This window comes from Cnephaeus nilssonii, assembly GCF_951640355.1.
Source record: "Cnephaeus nilssonii genome assembly, chromosome: 21".
In the NCBI taxonomy this organism is placed as follows: Eukaryota; Metazoa; Chordata; class Mammalia; order Chiroptera; family Vespertilionidae; genus Cnephaeus; species Cnephaeus nilssonii.
In genome coordinates, this window is record NC_137092.1 from 23360970 (window position 1) to 23377669 (window position 16700).

The window sequence follows — 16700 nt, forward strand, 5'->3', positions numbered from 1 at the left end:
GATTTTCCTGCAGCTTCTACGCAGACCTTACCTGGCTGATGCCAAGGTCTTGCTGTGTAACTCCGAGAGCTTTCCCTATGGAGAAAAATCTAGCCCATTGTGAGTAATTTTACATTTCTTTCCTCTTGCTAATGCTAGGCCATCTCTCGGGACAATACAGGGCAACCTTGGCTCCGATTTTGTTTAACCCAGCTGGATGCAGCCAAATTATGGGCTTCTTTTTGGGTGGAGCATATTTTTGTGGGCTGTGGGAGACCTGTAATTTTTTTTTTTATATATATATAATGCAAAGCCATTTATAGCTTTGGGTGATGTAAAATCCACAGGGTGCCTACAACAGTGTCATGCAACTGAAGGATGTCCCCCATGACCCATCTGGGACACAGTGGAGCCAGGGCCTTACCTAAGTCTCTGTCCACCACCTCTCCACATCTTCTGCACCCACCCGCCCCCAGGCAGGGCAGCAGCCTGCTGAGCCTTTTACTTCTTTCTTCGCTGTGGTTCCGAGGTCTCAATTACCACCAGGTTTTCTTTTCATCCAGAGAGAGCTATTGTTTGATGCTGTGCATTCATCCATCCCTAAGCACCTCAAGTCGTCTGACTTGTTAGCTTCAGAACCATGGCAACAGTATAGTTTTGTGCAAGAGTCCCCGATGAGGAGGCAGACCTCATTGTTAGGCCCAGCTCTGCCTTTGGCCTGGCTGATATATCGCAAGCCAATTGCCCTACCTTACAGGATTTCTGTTCCTTCATCTGTTAAATTGAGTGGTTTGGATTAAATTAGCTGTAGAACCCTTTTAGCCTCTATAGTTCTGTGATTCCATCATGAGTGTTAATAGCTACTGTTCAGTTCTAAGGAGTTGGCTGGGCTATGGTGTAATTTTACTTCTCTCCCACATCACCCTAGCTTTCAGTAAAAGTGCTATCCAACAGCCTTTCATTGGGGGTGGTGTGGAAGAAAGATTACCATGAAGTAAAAAAATATAACGTTAAGCAGTTGGTTCAAAGAACCAACTCCAAAGTCATTGCATTGAAATCCATTTACAAATAGCTCATTTTCTCAACAAACAAAACAACTGCACTTCTGTAGCTCTCAGTGGCAAACCCTGAATTTAGCAAGCAGCCCTACAAATGCAAGTTCTTGGAAATCACTACACATGACAAGATTTTTCAGAGAGGAAGCGAGGAAGCAGAAGTCATCCCTGCTGCTGGGCTGACTTTGACTCTGGGCTCTACAGCCCTGGGTCCATTGCTTGTAATTTTAGGGATCCAAGAATATTGCACTATAAAGGATCTTGTTCATTGAAGCAGGCTCCAGAGAAAGACCATTTGCCACCAGAACTCTTTAGTTCCTGATGTTATTGGTGGGCCTCACTTATTGCTACTCCCTTCATCCTAATTAGCTTTTTGGGTATAATCCACAAAGGAACAGAACAATATATTGTCTATTGTGGATTCTTTCATCCTGGGGTCTCCAGAATCCCTGGGGGTATGCACAGTAGTAATAAGGATCTGAGAGCTACTTTTGTCGTTTTCAAAGTTATATTGACAATTATTTTCCTGAGTCTGCTCCATCTCTGAACCTTTGAATGTAAGTACCATCTCACTCACTTATACTTAAGCAGGCACAGGAAGGGATGTCAGGAATTTATTCCGGTCCAATCTCTGTTTATGGTTTGATTCCACTGCTGGCTACTATCCTAACTCTCTAATCCCTCCAAGGTTCAGGCACTTCATATCTTACATCTGGACTCTAGAATTTAAAAAATACTTTTTATTATGGAAAAATTTATATACATGTATAGATAGGTGTATAAATAGAGACAGACAGGGAGAGATGGAAAGAAACAGAGAAAGGTAGTATAATAAAACCCAGTACCTATCACTGACCTTCGATATACATAATCAACTCACCTGATGCCCAACACTTCCCTCTTTTTTACAATGAAATTATTTTTGGTGATACTTACGCAATGAAATAATAATAATGGCCTCCTATGGGGTCTCGATAACTAAAGAAATACTAGAAGCTGCATTTAGAGATACTTGGCATTAGGGTTTTGGGCTACACCTCAGATTCCCTAAGAAATGTTTCTTCTCTGGGCCAGCAACTACTGAAATTGAGTTATGGTTTTACATGGTTGATGTACATCAGAAATGACTTTGTATAACCTATGCGTTTGCTGGCAAAGTTGACATGGGGAACACTCAGTTCACTAAATGTTCAGTAGCATTTACATATTTTGTAAGAACTTGTAACCATGTCCTCCAACAAGTTAGGTTAGTATCTGGCCTTACATGGTAGTAAAGCTCTTTAAAAAAAAAAAAAAGTGTATACATTATACACCTGAAAATAACACAAAATAATATTGACTATAAACTGTAATTGAAAAATAAAATAAAGCATTGCATTATTTTGAAAAGTGGTAAGTAAAAGGAATGAATCAAGAAAAAATGTAAACAGTAGACAAATTAATCTTTTTGGTATATTAAATTGTTTTAAATATCTGCTTAATCTAACTTTTTAGATTAATCAAAAACGTTATGCTTACACTTTTTAAGGTTTCATATTATCAGTCATCTTAAGGTGGGAAAAATCTGCATGGGCCTTTCTATTTTCAGGTCTACCATGGGATTTGAGTCACCATGTTCCAGGCCCAAAGAATTAGCGATAAGAGGAAAGAAAACAAAAAGGTTATCAGGAAGCAGGGTTATCTGGTATATTTGTTCTGCTCTCTCCTGGCACTCCTCAGTGGTTACTCTTGCCTGAACACACTCCTCTTCTCCATCTGCCTCCCCCACCCCATCATGCCTTTGGAATGGAAGCTCAGAAGTCATTCAGCTGAGGGTTATTGGAAAGGCCAAGCTAAACCACAGTGGTGGCCAGATGCTAAGTGGCAGCCGAGCTACCTGTATGGCAAGAAGTGGGGCCAAGGGAATCTCTGGGAATCCATTGGGGTGGCACCAGGACCTGTTATTCACTGTCAGGACCATCCAGCCATGGGAACAGGTGGTGGTGCAGAAGGTGGGCGGAGCACGCAGCAGGGATTTAGAGAACAGGGGCTCCATGGAGATCCACATATGCAGATAGCTCTCAGCAGCGGATTGTCTGGCAGCTCGGAGCAGGTGTTTTGCATGGGCCAGCCATATGAAATGGCTGGGTATTCGGCCTGGCTGGGGTGTGTCCGGAGGACCCTCCCTGTCATTGTCCATTCTGAGATGTGAGAAGCTGTAAGTGCCCCCAAAGGCTCCATGGAAGGATGACACCCAAACAAGTTGCTTCAGCAAATCCAAGACCAGCAACTGGGTACAGTCATATAATTAAAATGATTTTGCAAATTAGAGTTCCCTTTTTTCCTCTTTGGCCTTCTTAGCCTGTTCAGGTGTCTACAGGGAGGCCTGGCAGCGTTAGTCGTGGCAGCGAGGCAGGTGTGGAGGGTGGCCTGCAAGGACTCATCAAAGTTCTAATTTCTTTTCAGGAGGCAGCTGTAAGGAGGCTGACGTGTGGACCAGGTAAGCAACCCAGGCATTCTTGGAGAGAGATAGAGAAAGTGGAGACAAGACTGACTGGCTGGTATTTTGGCTGAGAAGAAATAGGAGTATGAATGGTCCTCCCAGGCTGGTGAGGTCTGGGACACCGAGTAATATGGTTGTGCTGTGAACGCTGTCACCAGACAGAATGTTGCTCCCAGTTAGGTGACAGATAGGCAATAGGTAATTCAGAGTCTCAGGTATAATGTGCTGAGGGGTCCCAGGAGACCAAAGATAAAAGAGGTTGTATCTCCTGTGCATCTTAGAGCTTTAAGAATGCTGGAACTTAGGGATTTAGAAAGCCCTAAGCCAAGCAGAGGGACAGGTGGAAGGAGGGGCAAGTCTGATGATCCAAGCAAGAGGCCAAAGTGAGGCTAATATTGGGCACAGAAGCTGAGGTGTTCTGGGAACACACGCCATCCCGTGATGGATGGGGTGCGCACAAGGAGGCAGGCCGAGAATATCTGAATCAGGGCCATGGCCGTGGCTGATTATGCTGAGGGGTCACAAAGATGTGATGATGGCCAGTACACTATAGTTAGAGGGACAGAGACAGAGGGACAGAATGACATAAACAGCAGTCAGTTTAGTACTGAGTGTTTCCATCTGGTTAAAGACTAACTTCCTAGTTCTAAACATGGAATTGAGAATATATTCTTGCTCTTCTAGACCAGTGGTCGGCAAACCGCGGTGAGCCACGTGCGGCTTTTTGGCCCCTTGAGTTTTTAGCAAAGGCCAGCTTAGGAGTACCCTAATTAAGTTAATAACAATGTACCTACCTATATAGTTTAAGTTTAAAAAAATTTGGCTCTCAGAAGAAATGTCAATCGTTGTACTGTTGATATTTGGCTCTGTTGACTAATGAGTTTGCCGACCCCTGTTCTAGACCAGTGACCCTCTCCAGACAGATAAAGACACAAGTGAAAGGAAACTACAAAAGCAACTTTACGGCTACTTCCCTTGGTCTCTGCATCTGGTGGGCAAGTAAGAGTTCTCTAGCCCGGGGAAGAATAAAGTGTGAAGCTCTTGCCACTCCTCCCAGGGTACAGGGCATGCTGGTAGCAGAAGAATTTATCACCTCTGCTTCTTGCAGGCCCCCACACAGCCTGCACGCGCCCCCCCCCCCCCCCGCACCCCAGTCAGAGAAGGGCAACAGGGAGACAGCAAGGTACGAGGGCTCTCCCAGGAGCAGCCCAGATGGGTTCATGTTCTGCTAAAATCGTAGGCTTCCAGGAAGAAAAGCAGAGATGAGCTCCTTCATAGGACTAACCAAGTATAATCATTACCTTACTGCACACAGCCAGGTATCTCCATTTGGGTCACCATGCATAGATGACCACAAAATGTATCATTTAAACTAGATATCTTTTAGGATGAGAGGGGGGCCTAGTACTTCGGTTGGACGTCTCTGGCAAATCAAGACCTAAAGCTACCCTACGCATACACAGTAACCCAATGTTTTCGATTTTGTTATAAGAAGCCAGTCACACTCTTAAATTCAAAACATAACGTTTGAGTCGAAAGTAGGATTGCCAGATCATAGACCAGACGCCCTGTTAAATTTGATTTTAAGATAACCAAATAATTTGTTTAGCATAAAATATGTTCCAAATATTACATAGTGCACTCTTATCACACTAAAACTGTTCCTTGTTTATTTGAAATTAGAACTAAACCGGGGGTTCTATATTATTATTTGCTACTACTGTATGATGTGCTAATTTCATCATACTGATGATGATGTGTAAAGCTTTTAGTCTTCGACTGATTTAGGGCATAGTCTGGTTGCCAAAAAAGAGAAAGTAGAAGGGACCATCCCAATGAACCCAGTCACCTGAGCTACTGAAATCAGCTTCCTTCGATCTCTGGACGAGGAATAGGCTGGGACTAGGTCGCAGTGCCTGGGAGGAGCTGGGGCGAGAGTGCCCTGGGTCAGGACCAGAAGTTAAGTGGGTAAGCGCATTCTCCCTGCTTCCTGCTCCCTTTGGCTTGACCGAGGCTGGTGTGCTTGAGAATCAGCTTGGGAGCTTTTACAACCCACTCATGCCGGGGCCGCACTTCCAACCAATTAAATAAGAACCTGGAGGGGTGGAGTCCAGCATCCCCGGATTGCAAAAGCTCCCCCGGTGATTTCAATGTTCTAATGAGAACCATTGTCCTATGCCCTCACTCTGATCCCAGTGGCCTCGGTTCTGCTTACTTGGTTTCTCTTTTTTGAACACTCTCCCTGTCGTATCAGCTATTTTGTAGTCCGGAAAACAAGGACTAGAACACGTGTTCCATGTCAGGATGGGGGCAGCGATGAGATTCCCCAGGAGGGTTCTTGGCCCAGGCAGGACCTGTCTGGAGCTGACTCCTGGCTCTGTCCAGGCCGCACACCTGCTCCTGCTTCTCTTTAGCGTTGGCATCCCCTGCCTCATGCTTCTCTACTCACAACACATCATTTCCCACGTTGCAGCTGGTCTCCTTTTCTCGGGCCCACCTAAGGGCTGGCTTTTTTGGCTCGGACCAAGAACCCCCTCTGGGAACTATCCCTGCAGACCACGTTGATGGCACTGGCTCTTCTGCCTCAGGGGGCCACGCCCCAGATTGAGCTGTAGAGAAAAACCCAGATTTCGTGTTTCCAGAACAAGAATCAGTGGACCCCTCAAAGCGCCCGTTTCCTTTCAATAAGCTGGCAGGGTAACAGCGGTGCTTTCCAAGCGGTAGCAAGGAGGGACTCTCCCACTCTCTCTGGAATTTGACCCCAGGAACCCAGATGATCTTTGGGTCATGACCAACTCAAAGCCCCATGCAGGATACAGCAAGACTTTTGGATTATTCATTCACTAAGTTCCTACCATGTGCCAAATACCATGCTATATGCCGAGTATACACTGGTGAATAAAACAGACCCGGTCCTCGAAGCCTATGAATTTGATTATCTAGTCACGGATAAATTGAAAATAAGATGAATACAGCGAAAAACTGGGGTGGAAATCCTGGAGCGGAATAAGGGTGGAAATGAAGTGCCTGCAACACACAGTGCTTTCAAATGTAGCGTTTCACCCAGCAAACAATGGACCACCCTGACTTTTTCAGCCGCCAAAGCCACGCACTCAAATTCTCTCATCAAACAATAGGCTCGTGCCCACGGAGCTATTTCTTAAACCCAACTGTTCACACGGAGGCTACAAATCTGCTGAGAAAGAACCCCTGCCATTTACAACTGTCTATATCGAACAGATGCTCAAGAGCAATTGTCTCTCACCACCCAGGTTTCAGCGAAGAGGAGGGAGCAGGCTGGAGCATCCGCAGCTACTGGAACTTCACACGTTCTGTCTTCGTCTGTGCCCAGAGGCTGCTGCTGGGCTCCGCTCTCAGAACAATAATGATTTTTAGAGGCTTAAGCAGGAGGGTTTGCATTGAATTATTAAACAATGGGCACTGAAGATGTGTTTTCTTTGACCACCTTACCTCTGACTTTTACCCGTCAGCGTTTTCTTTGTGCGGAGGCAAAGATTTCTAGAACACTTGCAACAGCTTAGGCCTTCCCTTCTTGGAGTATTTTCCAAACTTAGTTTAAAAATCCCTGCGTTTTAAAAGCCCTGTGATAAACTTGAAAACATCGCGTGCTCTCCTTTCATTTTCTGAAATTCATCGTAAATTTCCGGGGGAACAAATGTGCTAGAGAACAAAGCACTGCTTTGTTTCTGAACCAGGCCCATAACCCGGCCCCTTTGAGATGCTGGGTGCTGATGGGGGCGCCCGTGGGAGTCCAAACTCCTTCCCCCGCCCCCCCACCGCCAGTTCCTAAGAATCATTGTTCTAAATGGTAATATTAACAATTATTGCATTTGTTTACGGGTAACATCCCATTGGCATTTTCAGTTGTAAACATTTTCTCTGCAACATAAAAGATGAGACGTGACCAGTAATACAATGTGACAGACGTTAGACACGTGAGTAGGAATGTGTACAACCCAATGAGCATTGTGCTTTTGAAATGGCCCCACTTTGTGGGTTAATACCTGTTTCTAGGGCTAAAGCCATTGCTTAAAAAAATAAAAAAATTGTGGTGTGCTCATTTATGCGTAGCACAGGGCCAAAGGCATGGGCTTTGGCGGCAGGTGACCTGGCTGCAAATCAAGTTCTGCCACTTTTTAACTGTGGGACCTTGACCGAGTTGCTTAACCTCTCTCTCTCTGAGCCTCAGTTTCCTCATTGGTAAAATGGGAAGAAGGATAAGAAAAAAATGTATGTAAAGTGTTGGCACATCCCAGGAAGCCCAATAAGTATTAATATCAGAATTAGCACTAATGACACGTGCTTTTGAATTGCATTAAAAGGCCTCTGAGTGTGATATTTTGGGGGAATTTCCAAGTCTTTAAAGTTAAATTAGTAAAATAAAAGTGGATAAAAAAAATGGGGCTGGAAATTCTAGTTTTGGGGGTGGAGCGGGGCGGCGGGGGGAGGGTTTGACGCGGGGAGGAATGGTTGTTGCTATAGTCACGAGCCCGAAATTTGATGTGGCTTATTAAGTGACTCTGAAGTTAATTCCAAAAGATGCTTCCAAAATGCTCTGAAAGCCCACAGGCACCTTGGAGTTGTGCATGGGCTCCCCGGGTGGCCACTTTGAAGTGGATACAAGTCCTTTGAATGTTTAAGTAAAGCACACCACATAGCTGGACCCTGTTTAAAAAAATTTTTTTTAAAGGCCGAATTATTGCAAATCTGCCTTGTCATTTCCTCTAGTTCCTGACCTGTGTTCTTCCTTTTTTAAAAATATGGTGTGTAGTAACCAGTCCTCCCACCCCCTTTTCTAATACACTCCTTTTAATTTTTGAACCTTTGTAACTGGAAAGGGATATCAGACTCAGTCCTGCTATCAGAAGCTACTGTCATCATTCCACAATTTCAGAAGGCTTTCATTTCAGGTCCCATTTTCCTCGTCTCACCCCAGATGCCTGGCATACGCGATAGCAGCAAAAACAAAATCTGTTGCATTTTTGGAACATTATTAATGTGTATGCAGTCCAGGAATTGCAACAGCTAAGATAGCACTCCGCCACCCGCTTTTTTTCTTTTAATCCAGAGAGTAAAGAGCAAAATTGTGGGTGAGGAACTTTGTCTGAAAGAGTCACCCAAATGCATTCTAATCCACTAATTTCCCCTTGCTTGGCACCCCCCCCCCCCCCCCCCACTCAGTCTCTGTTTCCCGATAGGAAAACCATTTAGGTGTTAGACAATGATACTACACAATAGAACTATAAACCCAGTGTTTGTCTAGAATTTAAATGGCACTGCAGAACTCCACCCTTCCTCCCGTGAACAACATCAGAAGAGGAGTGAGGGGCAAAACCAGCTGTTAGTGTCTCTGAGTGGATTTTAAAATTGATTCCCCCAGGGTCTTCTAGGGTTTTAAAATATGAAGGTGTTCATCCAACTGAAAACATTTTATGTCTATTAGCAATTTAAACTTCAGCATGTCTGGCAATTCACTCTTTTTTTTCAAAAGGATGAGAAAATGCAGTCCTAAATGTGAATATGTATGCTATGTAAGGGAACTTCTGAACCCTTCACTGTCATCTTAAAGTCTTTAGGAGAGAAGCTCTTGAGGCTGTTGGATTATAAAAATCATTCTCTCATTTCTCGGATTTGAGGATCTCTCTCTGAGCATAACAAATGCAAGATCACAACTAAAGGTGCTTTGACTAATGAAAGAAAGATTTACCCTTAACAAAGACAATTCTATTTCTGTAATTAAAATCATAGTGTGCCTATTTTCATTAGACAATCCTATCCATCTTTCCCTTCCCTAGGCTGATGGGATTCATCTCCTATAGCCGGTGTGGTTGGCTATATGGATTTAACCGACATGGTCAGGAGATTGTTTACAGGGAAATTGAGCAAATAAGTAAACATATTGAGAAAAATGGGAGCCAGGTCTCATGGTTAGACAGATCTATATTTGAGTTACAGATACAGAAAGGAAGAGGCTAGGATAAACTGTGGTGCTGGATTGGAATTGAAGGTATCTGTATGATCTCCTGGGTTTGATGTAAATAGATTAATTATATTTATGTATACTTATGTGTGTCTATAAATAGATATACACTTACTTACATAGGTATACACATATATACAGACATATATACTATCTATCTTTCTGTCTGTGTAACTTCTTGGTTGTTGGTGCACAGAGAGCACACAAGTAACAACGAGCATACCTAGCATCCACATGTTGGCTACGAAATATCATTCTCTATTAATAGGAATAGCAGGACTTCATTCCAGAGTATGGAAGGCTAAAAAATGGTCCAGCAATTGATATTCACATCCTAATCCCTGGAATCTGTAAGTGTTACTTTTTTTTTTGGAAAAGGGATGTTTGCATATGTGACTATGTTTCTCCTCAAGATGAGATTACCCTGGGTTCTCTGGGTGGGCCCTAAAGCTATCACAAGCATGCTTACAGGAGAGGCAGAAAGAGATTGCTGGCAGAGGAGGAGGAGACAGTGTGACCACAGGGGCAGAGACTGAAGTATGCGGCCATTTGTCAAGGAATGCTGACAGCCATCCGAAGTTAGAAGAGACAAGGAAAAGATTCTCCCTAGAGTCTCCAAAGGAAGCGTGGGCTTGCTGACATCTAGATTTTAGTCCAATGACCCGATTTCAGACTTCTGGCTTCCAAACAGTGAGAGAATAAATTTCTGTTGGATGAAGCCACAAAGTCAGTGATAATTTGTTACAGCAGCCACAGGAACTTACAGTATAGTAGAGGTCCGGTGCGCGGATTGGTGCACCCTCTTGCAATCTGGGACCCCTCAGAGGATGTTGGAGAGCTGGTTTCGACCTGATCCCTGCAGGCCAGGCTGAGGGACCCCACCAATGCACCAATCCGTGCACCGGGCCTCTAGTATGCATATAAGATCTTTGGTTAATCTCTTCCCGCTATTCCCTCTCCCCCCCCCCCTTCCCTCTGAGATTCATCAGTCTGTCCCATATTTCCATGCCTGCGCATTGAGCATCTTCCCCCTGGTGGTCATTGTGTGTCATAGCTACCAGACGGCAGGTCAGCCTGTCAGCTGGTCGGCCGGTAGGTTAGGCTTTTATATATATAGATAAGGCCAGGACAGTGAATGCATCCAGAACATCTTGTTGTGCCAGAAAGTGAGTTAATGCTGAGGAATGATGAAGACATATCAAAAGGACCCAACTTGAAGGGTACCCAACTGGCCAAATTGCGGGCAATTAAGAATCAAAATAAATAAAAATTAAGAAGCAAAATAAATGGCAAGACTAATTATTACAACCCACTCTTAATAAAATGAGTCCATATTAATCCATATAAAATGATATAAATAAGTAAATAAGAGAAAACTCTACCTCATAGTATAATGCCAACTAATAAATATAGAATAATGACATTATAAAACTGTTTGGCAACCATCATAATAAAAATTGATTTAGGCAAGAATCATCAATGGATGTTGAAGCTAGTGGATGAAAATTTAATGGGAAACTGAATATTTTCAACAACTCATAGTATCTCCCAATAAAATACTGGTTAATTCCTTATTTTTAAGTACAAAATGCTTATTAATTGAGTTTACGGTAGAGAAATTTGGCAAAAGCCAGCTTAACTAAGTGACCAAATTTAACCTTTTGCACTTGGATGTCGAGTGTGACTCAACACGGTTAGCATTAGAATAAAGGAATTGAGAAAAAAAGCAAGCGAGTGCAAAGGGTTAACCAGTAATGAAACAAATCAACCTCATGTACCCTGATATGATACACTGAGAAGAACAAAGCATTACTCTGTGGCAGCTCTGTCAAAAATGCATAACTGCCCTGGCTGGTGTGGCTTGGTTGGTTGAGTGTTGTCCCAAGCCCTGAAGCGTTTTTGGTTCAATTCCTGGCCAGGGTACGTGTCAGGGCTGCAGGGTTCCTGGCACGTGCAGGAGGAAGCCAATAGATGTTTTGCCATCACATGGATGTTTCTCGCTCTCTCTTTCTCTCTTTAGAAGTCAATTTTAAAAATATTTTAAAAAATATTTCATGAGAAAATATCAGACATACCCAAATTGAGGAATATTCTACATAATAACTGGCTGTACTTCCTGAAAATATCAAATATATGCAGGACAAAGAAAGGCTGAGAAAGTATTCCAAATTAAAAGAGACCAAAGACACATGACAATAAAATGCAATGCATCATCCTGGAAGGGATTCTAGACCCATAAAGGATATTGTTGGGACAGATGGTAAAATTTGAATATTGTTTGTGGATTAGATGGTAACACTGTATCAATGTTTGTACTGTAGTTGTGTCAGAAAATGTCCTTGTTTTTAGAAAATGCATACTAAAGGATTAAGTTATACCAGGGCATTATGTCTTCAACTTTCTCTTAAAATTTTCAGGAAAAATAAACAATAAACTATATAACTATTCAGAGAGAATGAAAGACAACTGAGGTAAAGTGTTAACAATTGGGGAGTCTGGGTGAAGGGCATCTAGGAGTTCTTTAGAGTGTTCTTGCACCATTTTTGTAAATTTGAAATTACTTCTAAAGAAAAAAGAAGGTCATTGTTCTATCATGTTACCTTGTCACTTCCATTCAGAGAGTCTTTATGTGCACAGCATCCTTCACGAAAGTGAATGGGCAATGGAGGGAAAGGCAGGGATCTAGTCCAGCCACTGTGTGTCACCTGTGAACCTCGGTGTCCTCCGCTTACCATTCTCTCCCTCTCTACGGCATTGGTATCACTAATGGGTTTACTTCAGCTTTAAAAGGGACAGCCAATGGCAATGTTAAAAAATCATTGCCTGGAATGAGAGCAGCTGCTAAAGGGCATCAAATTCCATTTCTTTCTCCTCCTCCTCCTCCTCCTCCTCCTTTTTCTCCTTCTTTTGTTAATCCTCATTCTAGTATATTTTTTCCATTGATTTTTCAGAGAGAGTGGAAGGGAGGGATGGAGGCGGAGAGAGAGAGAACCATCGATCTGAGAGAGACACATGGATCAGTTGCCTCTGCACACAGCCCAACCAGGCCAGGAATCAAACCTGCAACCCAGGCATGTGCCCATGTCCCAGAATCGAACCTGAGATCCTCCGGTGCTCAGGCAGATGCTCTAACCGCAGAGCAACACCAGCCAGGGCTCAAATACCATTTCTTTTTTTCAGGGTAAAAATGTTGTTAAAATGAGAATGTGGTGATGGTTGACTAACGCTGTGACAATAATGAAAAACACTGAATTGTGCACTTTGGATGACTGAACTATATGATATGTGAATTCTCACATAAAGCTGTTAAAAAAACCATTGCTGCTCCTTTCCTCACCCCACTCCCAGCTGTGACTCTATGGCTAGAGTGGCACGTCTATGCCATTGGTGATGGTTTAATACCTGGATGAGTAGAGAAGACTCACTCTTATCCCAGAGGCAGGAAGGAAAGAACAAGCAGCAAAGGAATCTTTCAGAAGGCACAGTCCCAGGGACCCCCAAGTGCCTGCCTTCCAGGCTCTGTCCTCATCCTCTGCTCCTCTCACTCTGTGCACAGCCCCTGAGTGACAGGATCCATGTCTGTGGCTTCAACTCTCTCCCATAGCTGACTGACTCTTTGTGCGATTTAGGATTAGATGCTGCAGCAAGCGAGAGAAAACTCAAATACGACTAGTTTAAAAGCTTACACCAAAGAGTTTTGGATTTTCTTCTTTCTCATATAAATGTTGAGTAAATAGTCCAGAGCTTTTAGGAAGCTCCGTGATATCAGACACCCAGGACCTGGGCCTCCATTTACAGCCTCACAGCAAGCATTATGCATATCCAGTATGAAGGATCCCTTCTGGAGGAGGGCAAAGGGGTGGCCCTGCCCAGGAGCCTTCTCTCTTGTTTTCTCCTTTAAATGGCCTCAACCTCACTGTCCAAGATTGCAACATCTATCGTCTTCCAGGCAGGAAAAAAGGAGGAAGGGATGTATGCAAAAGGAGGGGCACAGGGTACACATGGACTGAAGCTAAAGTAAGGTTTTCAGAACTTCTCACATGAAACTTCACTTGCATTTCATTGTCTAGATCTTAGTCATATGATCACACCCGGTTGCAAAAGATGCTGGGAAATGTAGTTTTTATTCTAGGTGGTCATGTAATCAGCAACAATATTCAGAAGGAAGGAAGGAAGGAGTAGGGAAAGGTGAGGAATTCTAGTACCGAAGAATTATTAGCAAGAACCACCGGAACAACTAGCGGACTTTGTCGTTCTTTCCAATTCACGCTTTTAATCCAGATGCGTATAGCCGATTGTCTCTTGGACACCTCTACCCGGATGACTCACAGACAGTAACACTGAACATGCCCTGAATGGAAAGCACCGTGTTTACCCACTCCACCCCCTCTCAGACCTGCTCCTTCTCCTGTGATCTCCGTCTCAGGGAATGGCCATGTCATCCACCCGGTTGGATGTGAATCATCTTAGACACTTTCATTTCCTTCACTGCCTTCCCCATATGCCTGCCCTGCAAGCTCTACCTCCTCAGTGGCTCTTATATCCATCTCCTCCTCCCCATTCCCATTACTTGAACTCAGACTCTCTTTTTTTTTTTTCTGGTCTGGATTACTATAGGGATCTCAAATTGTACCCCATGCCTTCAAGCTGCACCCCTACAATCTGTTCCCCACATTCCATTCAGGGTACTCTTTCTCAGCATAAACATTCACTGTTTGCCCCACCCCTCCACTGCCCATACCTTGGGTGGTAAAGTTCACTTTCTTGACGCAGGGCACCCAAGGTTCTTCATGATCTGACCTCTGCCTGCCTCACCCCATCTGCTGCCTCTCCCCCACACACATACCTTTGCTCCAGTCTTACTGAACTATCTGTTGTTCCCTAAACAGTCAGCGGTTTCACACCACCCTGCCTGTGCGCAGACGGTCCACTCCGTCTGGAATGACCTTCCCATTTTTGTCTATGTAACTCCTACTTCTTCAAAACTCAGCTGGAGCACGGCCTCCCCAGGAAGTGTTCCTAGGTTCCCCAATCTGATTTAGACGTTCTTCCTCTTGCTCCCAGAATGCACCATCCATAAGTATCTCCGTTATTTGTATGTCTTTCCCACTAGACTATAAACTCTTTAAGGGATGATGCCTCTTATGCCTTTACATCCCTAGTGCCTGGCACGTAAATACACATGTTTATATATAGTATTTAATTCTCATAACGCCCTAGAATGTATTCATTTTACAAATGGGAAATGAGGCTGAGGAGAATAGCAAGACATGGCAAAGGCCACAGAGCTAGTAAGAAGTGCAAATGGAAATTAAATCCAATGTCTTACCTCCCCATGCTCCTATTTAGACAAATCACATTTGTGGCTGTTATGAACTGACATATGGAAGCACCCACTTTGGAATGGGTTGACCTCCTTCCTGTGTCCACTGTCAGGAATGTCTATTTCTTCTCTTCCCCCAAATCCCTGGGTCCCTGAACACAATTCTAGGGTACTTACAAAGCATGGAGTCTAGAGACTCAGTTTCTTTGCCTCCTTCTGGGAAAATGCCTTTATTAAGCTTGAATCTCTAGCAGGGGAGTTTGCTTCTTTATTCATCCACTCTCCCAGTGACTATTAAACACCAGCTATGTGTTAATGTTAGTCTCGTTCACATGCAAACACACAGAAACAAAGACATTTCAGCCATCAGAATCTTAATCCTTTTGTTGGAGTCCCTGAGAATCGGCCTTGTCTAAGGATACAGCTGCAAACGAAGAGCAAGCAGCAGAGCTGTGCTGTGTGTTCAAGGTTACATGTTATTGTTCCTCTGTAAGCAAGGCGTGGACCGTCCTCGTATAGGAAACAGGTTTCAGGCACAATAAAGAATGTGCTCCCTTATCTCAGATGTACCTGAGCAGTTCAGCCAGTTGTTTACCACTTACGTATTCCTTATTCAGCAGTTTTCATACATTAATGATACCTTTAAATTCCCTAATGCTCTACCCTCCCAAAAGGTAATAAGAAATCGAAACTGTGTGCTGCTTAAATGAATTCATTTGTGTGGAGAACAGAACTATTTTTATATACTCCTGCAATGTCCATTTGATTAGAAGCCAGAACATTTTACACAGGCAGCAAAATCCATCTCCTGGAATTGATTCAAGTTTTACCCAATGATGGGGTGGGGGGGAGGAGCAGGGGGAGGGAGGGAAGGGTAATGAAAAAGAAAGGCACGTGCTTATAATTGCAGTTGGAAGCAGTCCCAATTAGAAGAGCAGTTTTTTTAAGTTGTCCTTTTAGTCTCACCTAAATTATCTTAACGGAGCAATCAGGTTTAATAGGAACAAGGAAAAGTGGGGAAAAGAAAGCTGGTTTTTATTTATTCATTTAACAAATGTTCAGGACCCACCACATTAGGACCTGTGGAAACATGAAAATTATTCACACAAGGCTTTTGCCTTCAAGAGAGTACAATACAGCAGGCAAATTAACAGGTGAACACACACACACACACACACACACACACTCATGCATACATGCACACATGTATGCACATGCTTGTATTAACCTCAGTATTCAAACTCTTTGCTAACCAAATTCAGGAACTGAATAGATTCAGACACATTTTAAAATAAACTCTTCTCTTTCCAAACTTTACTACTCACTTTCCAAAACTCATAAACCTCAGGCAATCAGTATTTAACCTCCCTATGCAAACTGCCAGTCTCCAAACCCAGGAAACTGTTCCATGTAGCTAGCAGAATACTTGGTACTGTGGAGACATAATAAGGGCTGTAAGAATGGCCCCAAATAGCAGGGAGCTTGGAGGAGTGTGTGCTATCTTCCAACAGGAGCACAATTTTGTCGAGAACACATTTTCGAGTCCTGAAAGATGGGTAGAATTTCTTATCTCCAACCTCAGTGCTGCTTGGCAATCTTTTTACTTGTCCCTACATACTCCCTCTCCAAATCTCCCTACCAGTTCTTCTAAACCTTTCGCCACTCTTTCAAGGTCTCTACCGCTACTCCCCCCACTCATTCACTTCCAGCAATTGACCTTACTTCTTACTTCATAGAGAAGAGAGGGGCTCACAGGTGCAAATGACTTCATTTTCCTGACCGTATTTTCCTCTGTCCAATAAAAACCATCCACCCACCCTTTCTATGTTCCATCCATCTGGATCTTATTCCCATCCATCT